The sequence below is a fragment of the Astyanax mexicanus genome, chromosome 6 (assembly GCF_023375975.1).
Source record: "Astyanax mexicanus isolate ESR-SI-001 chromosome 6, AstMex3_surface, whole genome shotgun sequence".
Classification (NCBI taxonomy): domain Eukaryota; kingdom Metazoa; phylum Chordata; class Actinopteri; order Characiformes; family Acestrorhamphidae; genus Astyanax; species Astyanax mexicanus.
Genome location: NC_064413.1, coordinates 40632192 through 40650423, shown reverse-complemented (window position 1 = coordinate 40650423; position 18232 = coordinate 40632192). Strand labels below are relative to the sequence as shown.

General features: G+C 37.9%; 1 protein-coding gene across 2 annotated transcripts in view; it reads left to right on the top strand.

The window, feature by feature from the left end:
• The first annotated feature begins 111 nt into the window (after window positions 1–111).
• Window positions 112–18232, top strand: part of ldlrad4b (low density lipoprotein receptor class A domain containing 4b) — an 87549-nt gene continuing 69428 nt past the window's right edge. Inside the window, exon 1 of one of the 2 annotated variants that reach the window (XM_022673552.2) lies at window positions 112–301. The gene's annotated coding sequence lies outside the window, so the exon portion shown is untranslated. Of the gene's footprint in view, window positions 302–506; window positions 654–18232 lie in introns of those variants that run through there. The other variant, XM_049480329.1, reaches the window with a different exon arrangement.

Genomic DNA, 18232 nt, shown 5'->3' with positions numbered 1-18232 from the left:
CCGCCAGATGGAGCTGTTTTACATGTTTTCTGTGGATAGATCTGCCTGATCATGGCACTGGGCCTCGCTTATTTTTTTTTTTAGACTCCCCCTCTCCTCCTCCTCCTCCACCATTCCACTCCGCCGTGTCGTGTCTGGCAGTGAAATCCAGGTCATCGCCACTGGATCATCACAGAGCCAGCAGCAGCGGCGGCGGATAGTCAGACAGACAGACAGACAGACAGACAGATATATAGATAAGATAAATATCTAGATTAATTTCTCTCCGCTGATTTGTGTGATTAACTCACTCCTGTAAGAGGTAAGTCAATGACATTTCTCAATGGCTGGCTTTGATACTTTAGGGCACATTAGACATGTAGTTAAATAGCTAGGTTAGCTGTGTACTTGTACTTGTGTCGGTTAGTTCTGTAATAGCAGCAGCGGAGCTGATATATGGAGCTAGTGTGTGGATATGACGAGCTGCTACAGACAGGCTGGAAAGTTAAAGTTAGCTAAGCTAGCGTTAATGGCACCGTCTTACTCTCCAGCCCCAGCTTCTGTTAGCCAGAAAAGCTAACGAACCGCTATCGATGCTCCCTCTGAACTGAGGGAGTGGAGACAGGATCAGTCTGACTGTGTGAAGAAGAGCAGATAAAGCAGAAACTAGTCGAGTGAGTCGGGTTTAAAGTGTTTGTTTTTTTTAGCTAATGCAGAAAACTAAAATATAAACAAACAGTCGGCTTGGTTTAATAACTAAATAACTTGTTTTTACATTAGCTAGCTAAGTTTATAAACATCCTCCTAAATCTGTAACAGCTCAGCTAGCCGAAAAAAAACTAACGTTACTGTTCATTTTTACTGGGGTTTCTCTCTAGTAATAAATATAAGTTAAATAGCTTGTTAGCTAGCTAGGTTAACGTTAGCTAAAAAGCTCCAACCTTTATGTTTATTATTAACGTTGCTGCGTAGCTGAATTAGCCATAGTTAATTAGATAGCCAAAAGCTACTTATAGCTAGCTAATCTATTAGTTACCGCTACCGTTATATATCTAGCTACATAATTAGTCAGTAGGGCTTGTTATGAACGTTGGTAGCTAACTAGGTTAGCTAGGTTTGAAGTAAGGTAGCTAACATTTGAGTTAGCTAAACCTATTAAATGTTCTTAGCTCTTTGCTCCTCTTCAATTATAGTTATTTCCCTACAAGTTCTTCTAAATGTTCAATTCCACCTTAAAGTATTACCCACAGCATTGGTTAACTACCTTAAAACTACAAGTAAGGACTACAGTTTTAAAGGTACATTAAGTAGTCTTACATTACATAATCTTACATTGTTGTGGGGGTAAAATGTTGAATATAGGGTATGTAACATGTCAGTAAATAGTAAAGTAAAGGGAACATACCTGTAGGAAAATACGAACTATATAACGTTATATTGTACCTTTAAACTCGTACCATGTGAGCTAGTTAACAAGCTCCAAAAGTGGTGCAGAAAATTAGTATGGTTAGGTTAGCTAGGTTTGAAGTAAAGTAACTAGCTATATGAATAGTTGAGTTAGCTAAACCTGGTAAATCATCTTATTGAATACTTTTGTTTCCAATTTCTTATGTTCACTATGGTGTCAGCATTCATTGTGGTCTGTCTGGTGCACTGAACATGAACTTGATCACAGTCTTGTTTACTTTGTCTCTTCTAATTTTGCAAATATAATTATAGTTATATATTTTGTGTGTGGTAAACCTTGTGAAAATAACTTTTATAGACAATAAGATTGTCCACTTACTTACCACTTACTGCTTATTTCTCTTATGTGCTATTAGCTTTCTATAAGTGATGTGTGTCTGGCTCATTGAACTGAAATCTGTCTTGGCATTGTTGCACGCTGAGTTTGGTGGCTAGCTAGATTTGTGTGTGTTGTGTTAATGTCTGACCACTTGTCCACCAACTCTAACAAGATAACTAGGCTTGGAGTAAGGTACTGTTAAGCTAGCTAAACCTAGTAAATCTTCATAGCTTTTTGCTCCTCTTCGTTCACAGCTATTTCCTCACAACTCCTTTGAATGTTCAGTTCCACCTAAATATTAATTACAGCATTAGTTTACATTAAAACTTCAAATAAGGATTACAGTATTAAAAGTACAAGTGTTTTTTTTTTCTTTAAAATGACTGTGTGGTAACTGTTAAACATGATTTAATGTTACCCCAAGTATAACCTATAAACCACAGAATCTTACATTGCTGTGTGGGTTAAATGTTAAATCTAGGGAATGTAAAGTCATAATAGGTAAACATAAAGTAAGCACATAGTTAGTAAGAAAATACTAACTATGTATTGTACCTTTAAACTCCTACAATGTGAGCTAGTTAACTAGCTAACTCCAAAATTGGTGCAGAAAATTATCATGGGAAGCTAAATTCCAAAAGCATGATTTGCAGTGATCTTAAAAAAGTCTGTTAAAGTTATATAACTAGTTACCCAGCTTAGTGTATAAAAGATGTAAGCATTAGACATAAACACATTGACTTATAATAACCTAGCCTCCCATGCCATCCAACAATATTAATAAGACCATGAAGTTCAAGTCCAAGGTGCTAAATTGTCATTATTGCAGCCTGGGATGGGGGACTAGTGGGTTAGTGTGTGTTGCGGTGACTCTAAGTCGTCATCTATTTGTTTTTACTAAAATAATGTGAAGTTTACGTCTATTGTTCAAACTCAGAGTTACATCTGTTTCTGTTTCCAGTTTCAAACACAGCCCATATAATTTCCTATGTCAAGTACAGCTCTGAAGCACCAATGAATACCTTTTAGGATGTTCACATAGTGTCTTCTGTATTGCCTATGCTATGCTACCAACATTCTGTGTTGTTGATTTTAGTCGAGTTCACCAATGGCATTTATTATCTCATTATATTTTTGCCTTTATAGAGTGAGGTTTTCAGATATTGTCCACAGTTAGAGTGATGTCTGTTTTCTGTGAGTTTCTTTAATCTACAGTGGTACTCGGGAATTCCATTATGAAACTGCTTGATTGTGATTGCACTTTACTTGCTTTATGTTCGTTGGTTTACGGTTGCATACATACAAAACGAGTCTTGATTAGTGTAGTTATGCACACTTTATACCCCACTGAATACTTTTGAAAGAAGTTGAAGTAGACAAGTTGCAATTTATGTTCACTATCAGCATTCATTGTGGTCTGTCTGGTGCGCTGAACATGAACTTGATCACAGTCTTGATGTTAACTTTGTGTCTTCTGTATTTGCAAATGTGTGTGTATTTATATATTGTGTGTGTTAATATTTGTAGTATGAGTTTTATAGTGGTAAACCTTGTGAAAATAACTTATATAGACAGTAAGATTGTCCACTTATGTTGCTTACATCTCTTCTATAAGTGGTGTCTGTCTGGTTAATTGAACTTGAACTTGATCACAGTCTTGTCATTGTTGCACAATGAGTTTGGTGTCTAGCTAGATTTGTGTTTGTTGTCCACCAACTCCTTCCAGTCTTGTCCACTGATGGCCCTCAATCTTTCACTAGGGGTCTTTTTTGTCTTTACTAATATATATATATATATATATTAGGGGTGTCACGATTCTCTAAATCCTCGATTCGATTTCATTTTCGATTTGAGGGTCACGATTCGATTCGATTCTCGATTTTCTTGTTTTTTTTTTCTTGTTATTATTTTATGCCTCATAAAATTTAAATAATATATTTATTATTATTATAAATATTATAAATATTATTATTATTATTATTTATTAAGATATATATGGTAATGCCATCTAGTGACTTTTTTTGGTAGCAACAGTGTGCACTATTAAAACAAGCAGTTTATCAGAGCTGTGTGTGGATGGCTGGTGAAACTGCTCACTTACATGAAGCTGCAGTTCTTCATCCAACCACTAGTCGGAGCTGCAGCAGCAGCACAAGCCCAGCCACGGGCTACAGAGCTCAGCCAGTCCGTTTTTACTGTTTCTGTAAACAAATAAAGGTTTTAACCCCACTAACCGGATAATACAGCTCACTACAGTTCATCTTTCAGCCCAAGCAGCTAACAGCAGCAGGTTAGAACAGCCGACACGGAGTCACTGCTCGGATTACATTATAAACAGGTCAGTTAGCGCGCTGCTAACCTCAGGATGTTTATAACTACGGAGTTTAGTGGACACACCACGGCCGCCAGGTAAGTCTTTTAAAGGCTACTGAAGACTATTAAAGGCTATTAGAGGTCATTGAAAGCATTATTGGGGGGCAGAAATCAGTACAGGCTGGTTAGATAAGTGATGTGGTGAAACTGTGACTAGCGCTGTCACAGTGATGTTTATTAACGTCATTAAAACAGATTTTGTCAGGTATTGTCTTATAAATATTTACACATAACTTATATCTCTCCTGAAAAGCTTTTATTTTAGTCAGAAACACGCTTGTGTTTACTTTATCTGAGAGAAAGATGTTTTTTTAATTCAATGGAAAGCAACAGGTGTAGTCAATTATAAGTTTAAGATTTTTAATCCACCTCACTGTGATCTATAGTCAGTGTTCTCAAGTCACACTGACACACGCATTTCAGCGAGTTCACACGCTCTCACCTGCGCGCACCCACCCCTCCGTTAGATACAGATACAAAACCTGCGCGCCCAACCCCCGCCCCCCCTCCCCCGTTGGACAGATAAAAAACAGTGATCACACTCAAAACTTGAGAGCCCTGTCTATATTTCTATAAATCCGTTTTCAGTTTCTCCTCCGTGGTTGAAAGGCAGCTGTCTCTCACACAGCAGAACTGAGGGCGGGGCTGCGCTCATGATGCGCTGTGTTGGTGCCGCGCCATTTGCGTAGCGCGCTGCGCTATTTGCGTAGCGCGCGCGGGAGGGATCGTCGATCCTCTTTTTGACTTCGATACTCGAGACCATGACCTCATTTTGATTCGATTTCGATAAAATATCGAGATCGTGACACCCCTAATATATATATATATATATATATATATATATATATATATATATATATATATATATATATATATATATATATATATATATATATATTTTTTTTTTTTTTTTTTTGTTTGTTTTGTATGCATAGAGTTTTTAATAGTTTTGTAGCTTCTTAAATTTGGATCCTGAAGTCCACACTCATCTGGCAATATGTCCAAAAGTCTCCAGAATCATCATATAAGTTGTGGTGTTGACAAGTTACCTGTGTCCTAACATCTCTACTATGATTTAAGCATTCAGTATGGTCTGTTTGGCACTTTGAACATGAACTTGCTCATGGTCTTTTTAGTGCTGCAGCCTGGGTTGTGAGGCTTGCTAAGTTGCATTAATGCAGGAGAAGACCACTTTTAAGGGATCCACTGATTCCTTCCAGTCGTGTCCACTGGTTGCTTTCACTCTCTTTCATTTATTCTGCTATTCAAAGTCACTTTGGTTTATCTTTTTATTTATTTATTTATTTATTTATTTATTTTTCGTAAACTATATTTGGGCTCAACACCATTTGGAATCTTCTGGAGTTGTCTCGTGTTTTAAGTAAGTTCTTTGTTTGCTTACTTACTTGTCCATTGGTTTACGTCTTTAGAAATGCAGTATGTCCAAAAGTGTCCACACTCTTGTAAGTTGTGCTGTTGACACAAGTATCCAGTTTCACACACAGCTCGTATAATTTCCACAGTAAAGCACAGCTCTGGAGCAGCCTGGAGCACCACTGAATTACCTTTGGGATGAGTTGGAGTGGCCAAGTTCCGATTCCTTATGTTTGCAGTGTACCTCGAACATGAACTTGATCACAGCCTTGTTAGCACTGCAGGCTGCGTTGGGTGGCTTAGGGTCCACTGACGGCTTTCACTCTCACATGAAGGGGCTCTTTCCTTTAGTAAAGTAAAGTTTTGGTTGAGGATGCACAGTCAAATAGACTTCTCCCTTATGTTAATTTTGTTGATTCTTTACTTTACAAATGAACTTCTCAGCTACTTGGTTAAGATTGTACTTTATAGCATACATATTGTTGTCCACTAATTTGCATTAGCTTCTCTGCTAATCTATAGGCGTTCAATGTGGTTTGTCTGGCACCTCGAACTTGAACTTTATTTTAGTAAGTCCAGCGCTGCAGGCTGGGTTGGGTGGCTAGCTAAGTTAAACCATTAAACTGGGTGAAAATCTATATGTTCCACTAGTAAACACTGGGTTAGCATTTATGTGCCATTTATAGGTTCTCACCTTGTAAATGCAAAATTTTTGGAATACCTTGAAAGGTGTGTTGTGGCTGCTGAAATGTGTAATTAAGAAGTCCATGACATCAAGCTCTTGTGGAGTGATATTGTGTGGTAAATGTAAAATAAAAAGTTTTTTTTTAATAATTGAAAACAGCTAAACAATAAAAGCTATGCTGTTTTCAATTGGTTTATTTAGTGTAGGCTATTATAATGCCTAGACCAATGCAAATTGAATTCCTATAAGTATGCTTTCATAAGTAAATGGTAAGTTCTGTCCTTTACATCATAAAAAGGTTGACATCACAGAGTTAGGTAGAGGTCCACAGTGAACACACACTCCACTCTACTTCTCATTCTGGGGAAAAATGCAGAAAAATCCTTTCAGAAGTTTAAACTAATGTAGGATCTTCATTTATTGTACTTTACATGTTATTGGGATGTCACTTTTTTGTCCATACTGTACCCTTCTGTTGTGAGTGCACGCAGAAGATGCAAAGCAAACACTGTGATCCTGTGGTTGGCTGATAACGCTCATTCCAAAGGTATGCAGTGGTGCTTCAGGCTTCTCTAGAGCTGGGTATACTGCGGAAATTATATAATCAGTGTGTGTGAAACTGGATACTTGTGTCAATAACACTACTTAGATGTGTCTGGACACTTTTAGATGTACTGCATCTCTACAAGCATTAAACCAAGTAAACCACATGCATTTACACTTGCATGAACACTAGACAAGTGCATCTCCTTTTTAATGTATATATGTATAAACACTAAAGTATAAGTAAACGTTAAGCTAAGCAAAGAAAACACTAAGTAGAGAAAGTTAAAGAGTACAATGGTATGAATGCATGTTCAAGGTGTGTGAGTAAAGTGAATGTGCATGTGTAAAGTGCGTTGTGCAGTACAAAAAAAGTAACAGTTAACATAATTGGCCAGGAAAAAAGAAATCTGAATATGTTTTGGCAATCATTTGTGTGACTGTGCATCCCTAATTTACATGCATTCTGGGTAATCCATTGATATTGGAATTATATTGGTATCATGTGACCACACTAATACAATTGGCCAAATGTGTACATGTAATTTCGGATATTGGCATCGGCCCAGAATTCCCACACTCACACGTGCCAAAGACTACATCCTGAAGTGGTATGAATTTGTACTTGTTTAAAATTGGCTTTGCTTTATACAGATATAATCCTGATACGCTAGATGCCTATAGTGATTAGATATAAATGGTGTCTAAAGTTTTGTGACAAGTGTCCAAACTTCCTATTAATACCGCTACCATTGAATTCAAAAGCAATGCATGAGCAATCTTGGATCCCATTGAAGTTCTTGTGGCCTCTAAAACAACTCTGTAACTCAGTCAAGAGACATCAAGACCAGGAAAATGAAAAGCAGCAGTGCAGTGATCTCCTCAGATTGGAGACCACTGGAGTTGAGAAATGCACATTTGCAGACCTGGCATGTCTGCTTACAAGAGGCAAACCCAGTCCACAGGGCTTTTATCTCAAGCTGCAGGATGTGTTTGTGTCTACCAAAGTGGAACTGCTCTGCCTCTTGAAGGTTGACTCCAAACAAAGCTTATATTATCAGTGCAGTTTCTCAATCTGTGCAGAGACAAATAGCCATTTTAATGTGTTTTTATGTGGCTTCTTGCTGTTAGGTAGGTCTAAAATTGAAATCAAGAAACTGTTCATGATTAAAAGACACAAACCTTTTGTTTGTATGCTTTAAACCAAAAGCAGTGGAAAATTTGGGGGGTGTTTCAATACTGGTGCATGTAGTTTCTTCTGACTGTGGTTCATACAAGACTCCAGGCAGAACTGCAAGTCACTGAGCCTTAGTGCGAGTCTGCTGTGAGTTTTGTGTGTGCGCATGTGTGTGTGTTAGGTGGGGGCCTGCCAGCTCACTCTATCCAAACTTGGACTGAGTGCGTTGCCTTGGGCTGTCGTGACCAGCATTCGCCATGGCTGCAGACACAGCTCGCTGTGCTCTTTCCTGTGCACTGCAGGCGTTGGCCTACTTGTGGTACATAGACATGGCCATGTCGGGTACTGCCAGACAGAATGCAACAGTGCTCTCCTTTTACAAGCTGCCGCTTTGGCCTGAGGTGCATGTACTACACCACCTGCTGCCTTCTTATATCATCTCTGGAGTTTAGATATTTAGATACCATCTGAATAGATGAAATGTTTCGGATGCCTTTTTTGAAATTCACCTGGCACAGTGTTTTGTTGGTGGAGCCCATAGAAAATAAATCTGCTAAAGGCACAGAGTTTATAGCGGTGGGCTAGTCTGTGCCATGGCTTTTTGGCATTGCTGTGGGTCATATTAAAGATGGTTTTGGAATGTTTGGAGTGTGTGTTAATGATTGTATTTTAAGCAAGACAAATGTGATTACTTTCCTCACTTAAAGGAGCACTCCATTGTAAAATTGACTTTGGGTGCAGTAAAACATGATAAGGAGTACTAATCTTTGTTGAATAGCCCACCAGCTTTCCGAGAGCTTTCCAAGTCTCCGGTACCAATATTCAATCAATACCTAATGCACGAACAGAGAGCTTCTTCTCCAAATTTTAAATATATAGTCCCATATCCCCAGCACAGGAGATGGCATGAGTGAGCAAGCCAGAGAACGCAACAGTCTTAACAGCAGCAGCTCAGCGAACCGTAATTTACGAAGCACCCTGTGAGCTTACTTCCAGTTTGTTCCCCAAAAATCTCATCCTATTGGCTGTTTAACATATGTCCATAGAGTAAAACTAATCTCTCTTTTTTTTTCTCTCTTTTTCTTATTTCTCGTTTGCTCATAGTTACTTTATTCTAAGTAAGTAGAAATTATAAGTATGTAACAGACATACTTTAGCGTTGATTACATAGCCATTGTAGCTCTGTAATCATTAACACAAACATGTATAAATTTAAAAGCTCACTATTAGCTCATGCAGGGGGTTACATGTCTTAATAATGAGGTTAATAAAGAATACTGTCTTAATTAAAGAGCACATAAAATGAATTCCAGGAGTTATCCCATCAGGTTTATTACTGTGAGTTGGAGTAAATGGAGTAGACGTCATTGCCTAGTTTAAGAGATAACTCTATGTGGCTCTTGTGACGTCCTTGTCTTCCACCAGGCTAAGGTGTTTTTTTTTTTTTGTGATGCCGCCTGGCACCTAGCCAAGTGTAACAGTGTACTGTAGTGGCACGTGGAGCACGGTGTCAGAAACATGATCAGTCTGCTGGGGGTTGAAATGGCTGGCTAAGGTTAGTGGCTCATCACCTTACCTGTCTACATAAAGCGCTGTGTGTGCTGTCTGAGCGTGCTCTGAAGCCGCCACGGCTGAACGAATGTTCGCTGCATGTTTAACTTGGGATCTTTATCCTACAGCTTGTGTACGATGTAAAGCATGCTTTGTTTGCTCACCCACGCTTCTAGATGAGTTATTTAGTCTGGAACGACAGACTAAATAGATAGGTGGGTACTGTTTGAGTTGGATTAGTATGAGTAGCAAACGGTTCTGAGCAAATGTTTATGTAATAATTCACTGTTAACACAAAACAGTCTAGGCCTCTGTTTCAACACCAGACAAGTCTAGTTCAGTTTTACAGTGGAAATTACAGACTAGAATCCATGCTACACACTGGTACAACCCAGTGCTATTGTTTTTTTTTCACACAAGAAAATTGTCATAAACGTGCATATCTTTGTTGTCACCCAAAAATGTAAAAATCTCCCAAATGCGTCTATACAGAAAATGGCCACAACTGCTATAGTTTCAACTGAAACCAACATATAAATATATAATATATTTTTTCCCTTTTCATATTGGATCTATTCTGTTTGTCCGTTCATCAGGAAGTTTGGACACAACAAAATAGGCAGGAACAACTTCCAGATGTACAGTACATCACATGATCACAGAGAAAAACATTTTGCGTAACAGCAGCTGTGTGTGTAATGCTGCCCACACCCAATGTAATTTGCTCCTCATAATTATTAGTGGCAGAAATACAGCCATACATGTTACTATGTTTGGTCAGTGTTTATGTTTGAAGTGCCATATGTGAGTCGTGCTGTACTATATTAGTTACCCTATATTTTGGTTTTGGTGGTGATGCAATTATCACAGTTACCTAATGGGTTACATTCCATTTTACTGAATCATTGCGGTTGGACATTGTAAATTAATGCAACCAACATGCAGCACCAAACTGGCTGTTTCGCAATACCATGACCATGCCTGTAATGATAATTGCATAACAAGCAATATATGACATCAGTATTGCCAATTTATTATGCATTTATTAGCCAGGAGAGCCTATTATAAGGGCAGCACGGTAAAAAGGTTATTTTTATATATTTTATTTTCTGAGTTACATTTATTTAGGATTAATAATTTGTAATTCATTTTAAATCCCAATGTGTAAATATGCATAAAAATGTAAAGTTTATTTTACATTTCTGGGACAATTGAGGACAATATTGTGCATGCATTTTTTTTTTTTTGACAGGCCAAATTATGACTACCACCTTGCAACACAACAGCAACATCATGACAATACATAGACCCTAGATTACATAGGAAACACCTAGCAAATCCATATGATTTATTTATTTATTTATGTATTTATGTATTTATTGCATTAATTTGGTGGTAAACCAAAATACTGCCAAATGGGTACTTTGGCAGTACAAGCTTGTCTATTTTAGTCTCTACTGATATTTGCTTTCCTCTTTATTAGAATGACTGTACAACACAGATGGTTAGCTAATGTCCAAAGCTCCTGTTCTTTGGGACACAAAAAGAACAAAATCGGCATTACGTCAGCACTTTATGATTTACTCTGCAGTCATTTTGAACAGAGCTGCTATTACTGAAGGACCTCTGGCTTCAGTGAATTGAAGAAGCACTAAAAGACAGAATAAAACAGCATTAAAATGAATAAATATAAATCTCTTAATTTATTTAAATTACAGTAAAAGTAATCCAGTATGAACTGGTGGACTAGAAATAACTAATGCTTGTTGGACGGGATGTGATTTTGTCGAGCTGCACATATTAATATTTGACTGCCTGACATTTGAGACCCAGCCATGGTGCACATTAGCTTCTAGTCTGTGCTCTTGGCATGAGAGGGAACTCTGCTGAGATTTCTACCCGCTCCCGACCGGAACACTCGCTGCTCATAGGGAGGAGCTTCCTGTCTCACAGAGATCCGTCTGTCCGTCTGACATCACATGCCAAGCAGCCCGTCTCCCTGACTCTGATGTCATCGTGCCCCTGGCACTGAAAATGTCCGATGCTGACTGTGAGAGGGCTGCAGGTGTAAAACCCTTAAGAAAGACTTAGAGACTGGACATCAGTGCCGTTATTTAGACCAGTTGTGTTAGTTGTTATGCTTTTCTGAGCATTTTGGCAATATTGGGTATTATGGTTTAATTGGATAAAATGCAGCAAATAGTGCACAAGAACTGTTGTAAGAGGTAATGACTAGCGTTTTTAATTTTGTTTGTGTATTTTTTTTGTGTCAAATATTGTGTACCATGGAAGTATCAAGATATATTTTTGCCATATTGTCGAATCCACTATTTCTCAACGTGGCAATTACTACACTATGGTAAAGCAGGCACAGCAGCATTCATGAAAACTGTGTAACATTGCCATGCCAGTCCACATGCTTATATCACTTTGAGTGATGGTTCTGTATTTCTTAGCTTGTCCAGAAAAGCATGTGTAAAGTGTGTCCCTTAGGAGTGGCTCAAAGTTCAGATTATACTTCTTGTCAGAGGAACCCAAAAACAAGAAATGAATACTAAGGCTGTGTACCAATTGCATATTACTCTCTAATAATATAAAACATTTACTTAGATATTAAGTGTTTATTGATTGATTTCTAGGCATCTTAAGCCATATTTGAAAGATATTAATCATACTTAGGAAAAGGGGATAATGGAATTTTACCACAGGGCATTTGTAATGTTAATGACTGACTTGCACAGGGTTAAGAAAACTCAATGTAAGTGACAACAGCAGCCACGGCTTATTGATTTCCACATCATGTAGAGCGAGAAAAAAAAAACATTTTGACTGCTCAGTACTATCTGTATTTCTAAGATTCTTATCACAGCTGCCAGAAGCAGCTCCTCTCAGAAGTTCTTTGGAGAGTCTTCAATATGATTGAATGTTGACATACAATACCTGAGGTTTTCCACATGTTCCACAGACCTGTGTGTGTGTGACCTGTTTGATTTGTGCTGAGTGATGCAGATTTCACCTTTTCTCACTGTACCAAATGCTATATTAGCACTGCCTTGCTTGGAAAAAAACACTTTTCCACAAGATATGATAGAATATTTAACAGTGCAGCAGTTCCACATACAATTATAACTAAGTAGCTATAATATACATAAACTAGTGGAAATGAAAACCAAATAAGATACATACATATAAAAAAGTTACTGGTGAATAAACTGGTGAAACCACTGACAACTGCATGCATAAGCTAAGGGTGTAAGAAAATATTGATATGTCGAAGTATGGCGATCATTTTTGAGGTACTGTTTTAAAACACATTCTCAAACACTCAAAATTAATAGTTTACATGTAAATTGATATCAGGCAGTGGTTTATTTAGATATTTGTTTAAACCCTGAAAATTAGATAGCATTGTTGTAGTTGGCATTTTACTTTTTTTTAATCAGATATGATTTCAAATGTACATGATGGTGCCTTTATACTCTGACAGTTTTTATGACTTATTTATTTTATTTTTTATTTTTTTTTTCTAATTTTTCCACATTTTCTCCCCAGTTTACATAGCCAATTACCCAGCTCACTCATTAGGACTCCCCCTATCACTAGTAGTGCCCCAACACAACAGGAGGGTGAAGACTAACACATGCATCCATGAACTTTGATCATAAAAATCCACAAATCATCTTGCTTACAGTATTTGTGTAATGCAATATATTGACTTGTAACCCCTGTATCATGAGTCATATCGTATTATCAGGTTCTTGCCTAACTCAAGTTTTATTTTGTGTGTTGGTGGAGTTGACTGTCCCTCAAAGGGAAATGTGCATACTACAAATAACTTATTATAAAAGAAGTTTATTATTGGAAAGGAAGTCTTGGTATTGTGCCATCTCTATAAAACAGACAGTCTGTGTTATGATGTGTTAAAAGTTTGTCTAAAGTTTAATTCAAATTTAAACTCATCAATCCCGAGATACTCTGTTCACAGGCCTTTTCCTCTCTTACTAGTGGACTGGGAGAGGCAGGCCATATGGCAGGGACATGCTCGTAGGGATAGGGCCCCTGCTCGGCCTCCTCTATGGGCTGACAGATGGAGACTCGCTGGGCCCTGAAGAGTGTTCTAATCCTGCTCTCTGGCAGTGCTGGAGACGAGACCGTGTGTTCGGGCTCTCTGCTGAGCTTCGAGTCGGGCTGCAGAGGCATGCTGTATCATACATTTGCTAGTAAAGGCGTAACTTGAATCACTGTGGAAGACTTACGCTGTTAACAGTGTCTGCCAGGCCGTAGGTTTTAATGATTATTTGTGCAGTAGGTGGGTGTGCACTCGCCTACTCACTTCAGATGTGGGCTTATCCTGGAGAAGGAAGCGGGCAGCTTTGGAGTTTCTGTCCTGAATAACTGTGAGCCACTAATCAAGCTTTTTGGTAGAATTAGTGTTCAGTTAAAAATACATATTTTGTATCATTAAAATAAATCACATAAAATAAGTACTACATTCAGATTTTTATTTGCATGGTTGATATTGTTCTCATTTCCTATTTACCTCACAGTGTTCACACTAGTGTCTGCATCTATTGTCCAGGGAAGCATTCAGGAACAATACTTTTAGTGCAGTCAGTGTGTTGAACCTACCCAACTCACCCCTATCTCATCCAAAACATTTTGAGTGGAGCAACATTTCAGAGAACACAGTTTTACTGCTCCGCAGCTCAGTGCTGGGGCATTATACCCCTCTGGCCCACACCTGGCATTAGATTTGGTGACAATAGGTTCATTCCTATCTGCTCTAGAGTGTCCTGTTCTATTGACAACATTTCTCTGCAGGGATAGTCAGCTTAATAATGATATAATTAATGTACATACTTATTATTAAGTATGTACATTGCTGTGTTGTTGCAGTGGAGTTGCTAGGTGGTCACTATGGTGTTTCTAGGTTGTAGCTATAATGTTGCTTGATGTTGACATGGTACCCCAAGTGGTTGCTTTGTTGTTGGCTTGTGTTGATTTGTGGTTTCTGGATGGATGCTGTGGTGTTGCTAGGTTGCAGCTATGATGTTGCTTGATGGTTGACATGGCACCCCAAGTGGTTGCTCTGTTGTTTTCCTGTGTTGACTTGTGGTATTGTGATGGGTGCTAAAGTGTTGCTAGGAAGTTACTAAAGTATATCCCAACTGGTTGCTCTGGTGTTACTAAACAGTTGCTGTAGAGTTGCTTATTGGTTGTTAGGTGGTCATTAGGCAGTTGCCAAATGGTTGCTGTAGTACTCCATGTAGTCGAATGGGTGTAAAAGCTGAAATTGCATCATAATGATGTAAGTGTGCACAGTTTTTTCCACCCCTATCAATTCCCTACCAGACTGAAACCATTCATCTGTTCAGAAAGGCCTTCAGCCTGAATGGCTCAACAGACCAAGCTCAAAACTGGGAGAGGAGTTTGAGTTAATTTTTCCTAAAAATGATTACTTGAAAAAAAAAAATGGAAGGCTATACAAATACATTGTACATGTTTATATGAAATATGTACATATAAGTTGTCATTTAAGTTTAACCCACCTGGTCTGGTTTAATGTTGTTCTGAATGTGGTACGTTCAGTACACATTTATTGTGTCAGGAATTACATTAGATCTTTGCTAGAAAGTGTTCAGAAGTTGTATATTATTAGCATTCTGAGTAGCACTCGAGCTCCTGTGAAGACTGTGAAGGCAACTGAAGTTGCCGATATGTCTAAATACTGCTTGGCATTGGTATTCATGGCACTTCGCAGACCCAGGCTAAGGACTCTCATCTGGTTTTAGTGCATGAACAAGGACTGCTTGGCTGTAATATAGTTGCAGCTTTGAGAAGCCTCTAAAGTAACCCCCACCCCAGAAGTGTGTGTAGACAGTGTATGTGTGTAGACAGTGTGTGTGTGTGTGTGTGTGTGTGTGTGTGTGTGTGTGTGTGATCCCTGGCCTGATGCTGGCCACTGCAGCACTCTGCAGTACTCTTCCTCCCCCTCTCCCTGCTGCCCCATGCAATGCAGTGTGTCTTTGACAACGGCTCAGCAAGAGGACACGGCAAGCGCTTTAACCATGTGATGTTTAGCAAAATTACGCTGACCCTTTCTCACCTTGTTTCCGGTCAGGAAGACGAACCAATAGTTTGCTAAATGGAGGTAAAACAGTTTAGTCAGTAGTAAAAAAAATTACCTTATATTCTGTAGCATGTGGCCTCAGAACCCCTGCAATGCAGCAGTGCAACACTTGTGCATTGTTGAAGTCAGTACTCTAAGCCTGAATGTGTCCGGGTAGGTGGGAATAGCAGTTGTTCAATGTGTGCAGCTTCAGCCAAACCAGAATGTTCTGGAACAAATTTGACTAAGACACTTTAAAAGCTAAAATAAAGCATCTGCAAAATCCTAGTGATGCACTGAAATTAATTGTTTTAAATAATTAATACATTTTGCCACCTTTTTTCACAAAATATATAGCTAAAATTTATTTAGTCTTTCTTTTCAAAGAAAACGTAATTACAAAACTACAGGTAAAAAAATCTATTGAACAATTTTCGCATACTAGCAGACATGCCAATACAATATGGGTTAAAAATATGGATTGTTCTTTATTAATTATTCAGTCTTTCCACTTATTTGTTCAAATACTGAAAATTCAATTCAGAAAGAGTTTTTTATGTGTTACATCTATATAAAATGTAACCCTCTTGAGAAAAGATAAAGAAAACCTCCTTTTCTGATTTAAAAAAAGCAGGCATTTAATCTAGATCCTGTGTATCAATTGCACTTGCCACAGTCAGACACCATCAGCTTAAATGGCCTGTTGCTAATTTTCTAATAGCATGCAGCTTGTGTAGTCTGGTTCTGAATTATGCTCATTTACTACATTTAACAGTCTTCACACACAGGTTAATATATATTCTCCATTTTGATCTTGTCCCAATTTCTATATAAGAGACTGGTGACTGGAGAGTCCTCAATTGCCAGTTTTGTTTCATTAACTAATTCCTGCACTACTAGCATTGCACTGAAAAGTTGGTGGTGGTGATTTTTGCCCACCCAGACAGAACAGGGGGATATGTTCTCTTGGGAGCTCCTTTACCCATATATGGGTGGGGCACCCCCGGTCTCCCAGTCAGAAACTCCAGGATTCTTCCTCCGATCACAGTCTTCTGATATGATTCACTCCTTGTTTTGCTTTCAATAAAAGAAGCGTTTGTTAGAAGTGACTTCATCAGTGTGATGGTTTAAATTTAGTTTGTTGTTTGTACACTATATACATAAAAGATAGTATTGGGAAACCAGCTCATTTGTTGTTTTTACTTATTTTAATTTAATTTAATAATGCATTTATTGGAAATGGGGGTCCATAAACAATATGGACATGATTTTTTTTTCTTTTTTTTTAAGGGACAATAGAAAACAATATTATTCATTGGTTATGACATTTAACATTAGAATTATTTTGTATTATTTTGTATATGTAGTTCAAAGCAGATTTCCAGTATTTTCCTTTAAATATTTCTGTGCAGAACATTGATCTCTCAGTCTTTGGTAGGTTCCAGCACTGGCAGTAAATTCCTCTTTGAGCACATTTCTCAGAGGCTAGGTCATGTGTTCTGGCCTTCACCTCCCTGACCTCTGCTGCGTGTGCCGGTCTGGCCGTCTAGACGCTGCGGGGAGGCATCCTGATGGGCTTGTCATTGATTTGTCTGGAGCTTCAACAGCTGATTTGAGATGATAGGAAAAAGCTGTCTGTGAGCATGTCTGTGTGTGTGTGTCTATGTAAGACAGAGAGACTGTGAGTAAGAAAAATGGGTTGATTTTCACAAGGAATTTAATTCTGTCTGACACAGAACAGTGGGAGCCTTCTCTATACTGTATGATGAATCGGGCTGTAATGGACCCTTCGCCAAATAATTTAGCTTTATCTTGTAGTCATTTATCACACTCACTTATTCACATGTGGGTAGAAAATAAAGCAGGGATCTGTTGTGTTTCAGCATTTTAGCTGAAGCCTGTGTGATCGGTTCTAAATGGGAACTCATACGTGGTTTGTAAGATAGTTTGCGATTTTAAGGTAGAAGCTTTGAGTTTACTGCATACATTAACTAGTTGCATTTAACAAGACATGTAATTTTTCGAGTATAATAACACACCCCTTACAGATTTGTTTCATAATCTTGGCAAAATCTTACAATTAAAATATGTATCCAATACAATACATTGGTCCCCAAAAGCATTGCAACAAACAATATTGTCAATTTAAGGCATGAAAGATGATACAATTGCATCCTGATACAGCTTTAAAGAGAAGTAATTCTTTAATTAGGACAGTTAGGCTTGTCGTGATTAGGGGTGGGCAATATTATATTGTATACAATATATTGTGACACAGAAATATCATGATATTAAAAATCCATATCGTGATAACAGGGCTGTTCTGTCTTAAAAGTAGTCTATTATTTACTGTGAAGCTTTAAGTGTATTTATTGTATAATTGTTTTAGTTTGCAGTTTATATGCATGCACTAAATATTCTGCAATATTATTTGCTGCATTATATTATTTTATGCTATATTATTTATTTAGCCACATTATGATTAATCTGTTATACTATTATACTATATTCCTGAAATAAATGAATTATTTTAGTTTTCCTATATCGCCAAGTATATCGTTATCGCAAAAATACCCTGAAATATCGTGATATTATTTCAGAGCCATATCGCCCACCCCTAGTCGTGATAATTACATTATTACAATTTTTTTGCTG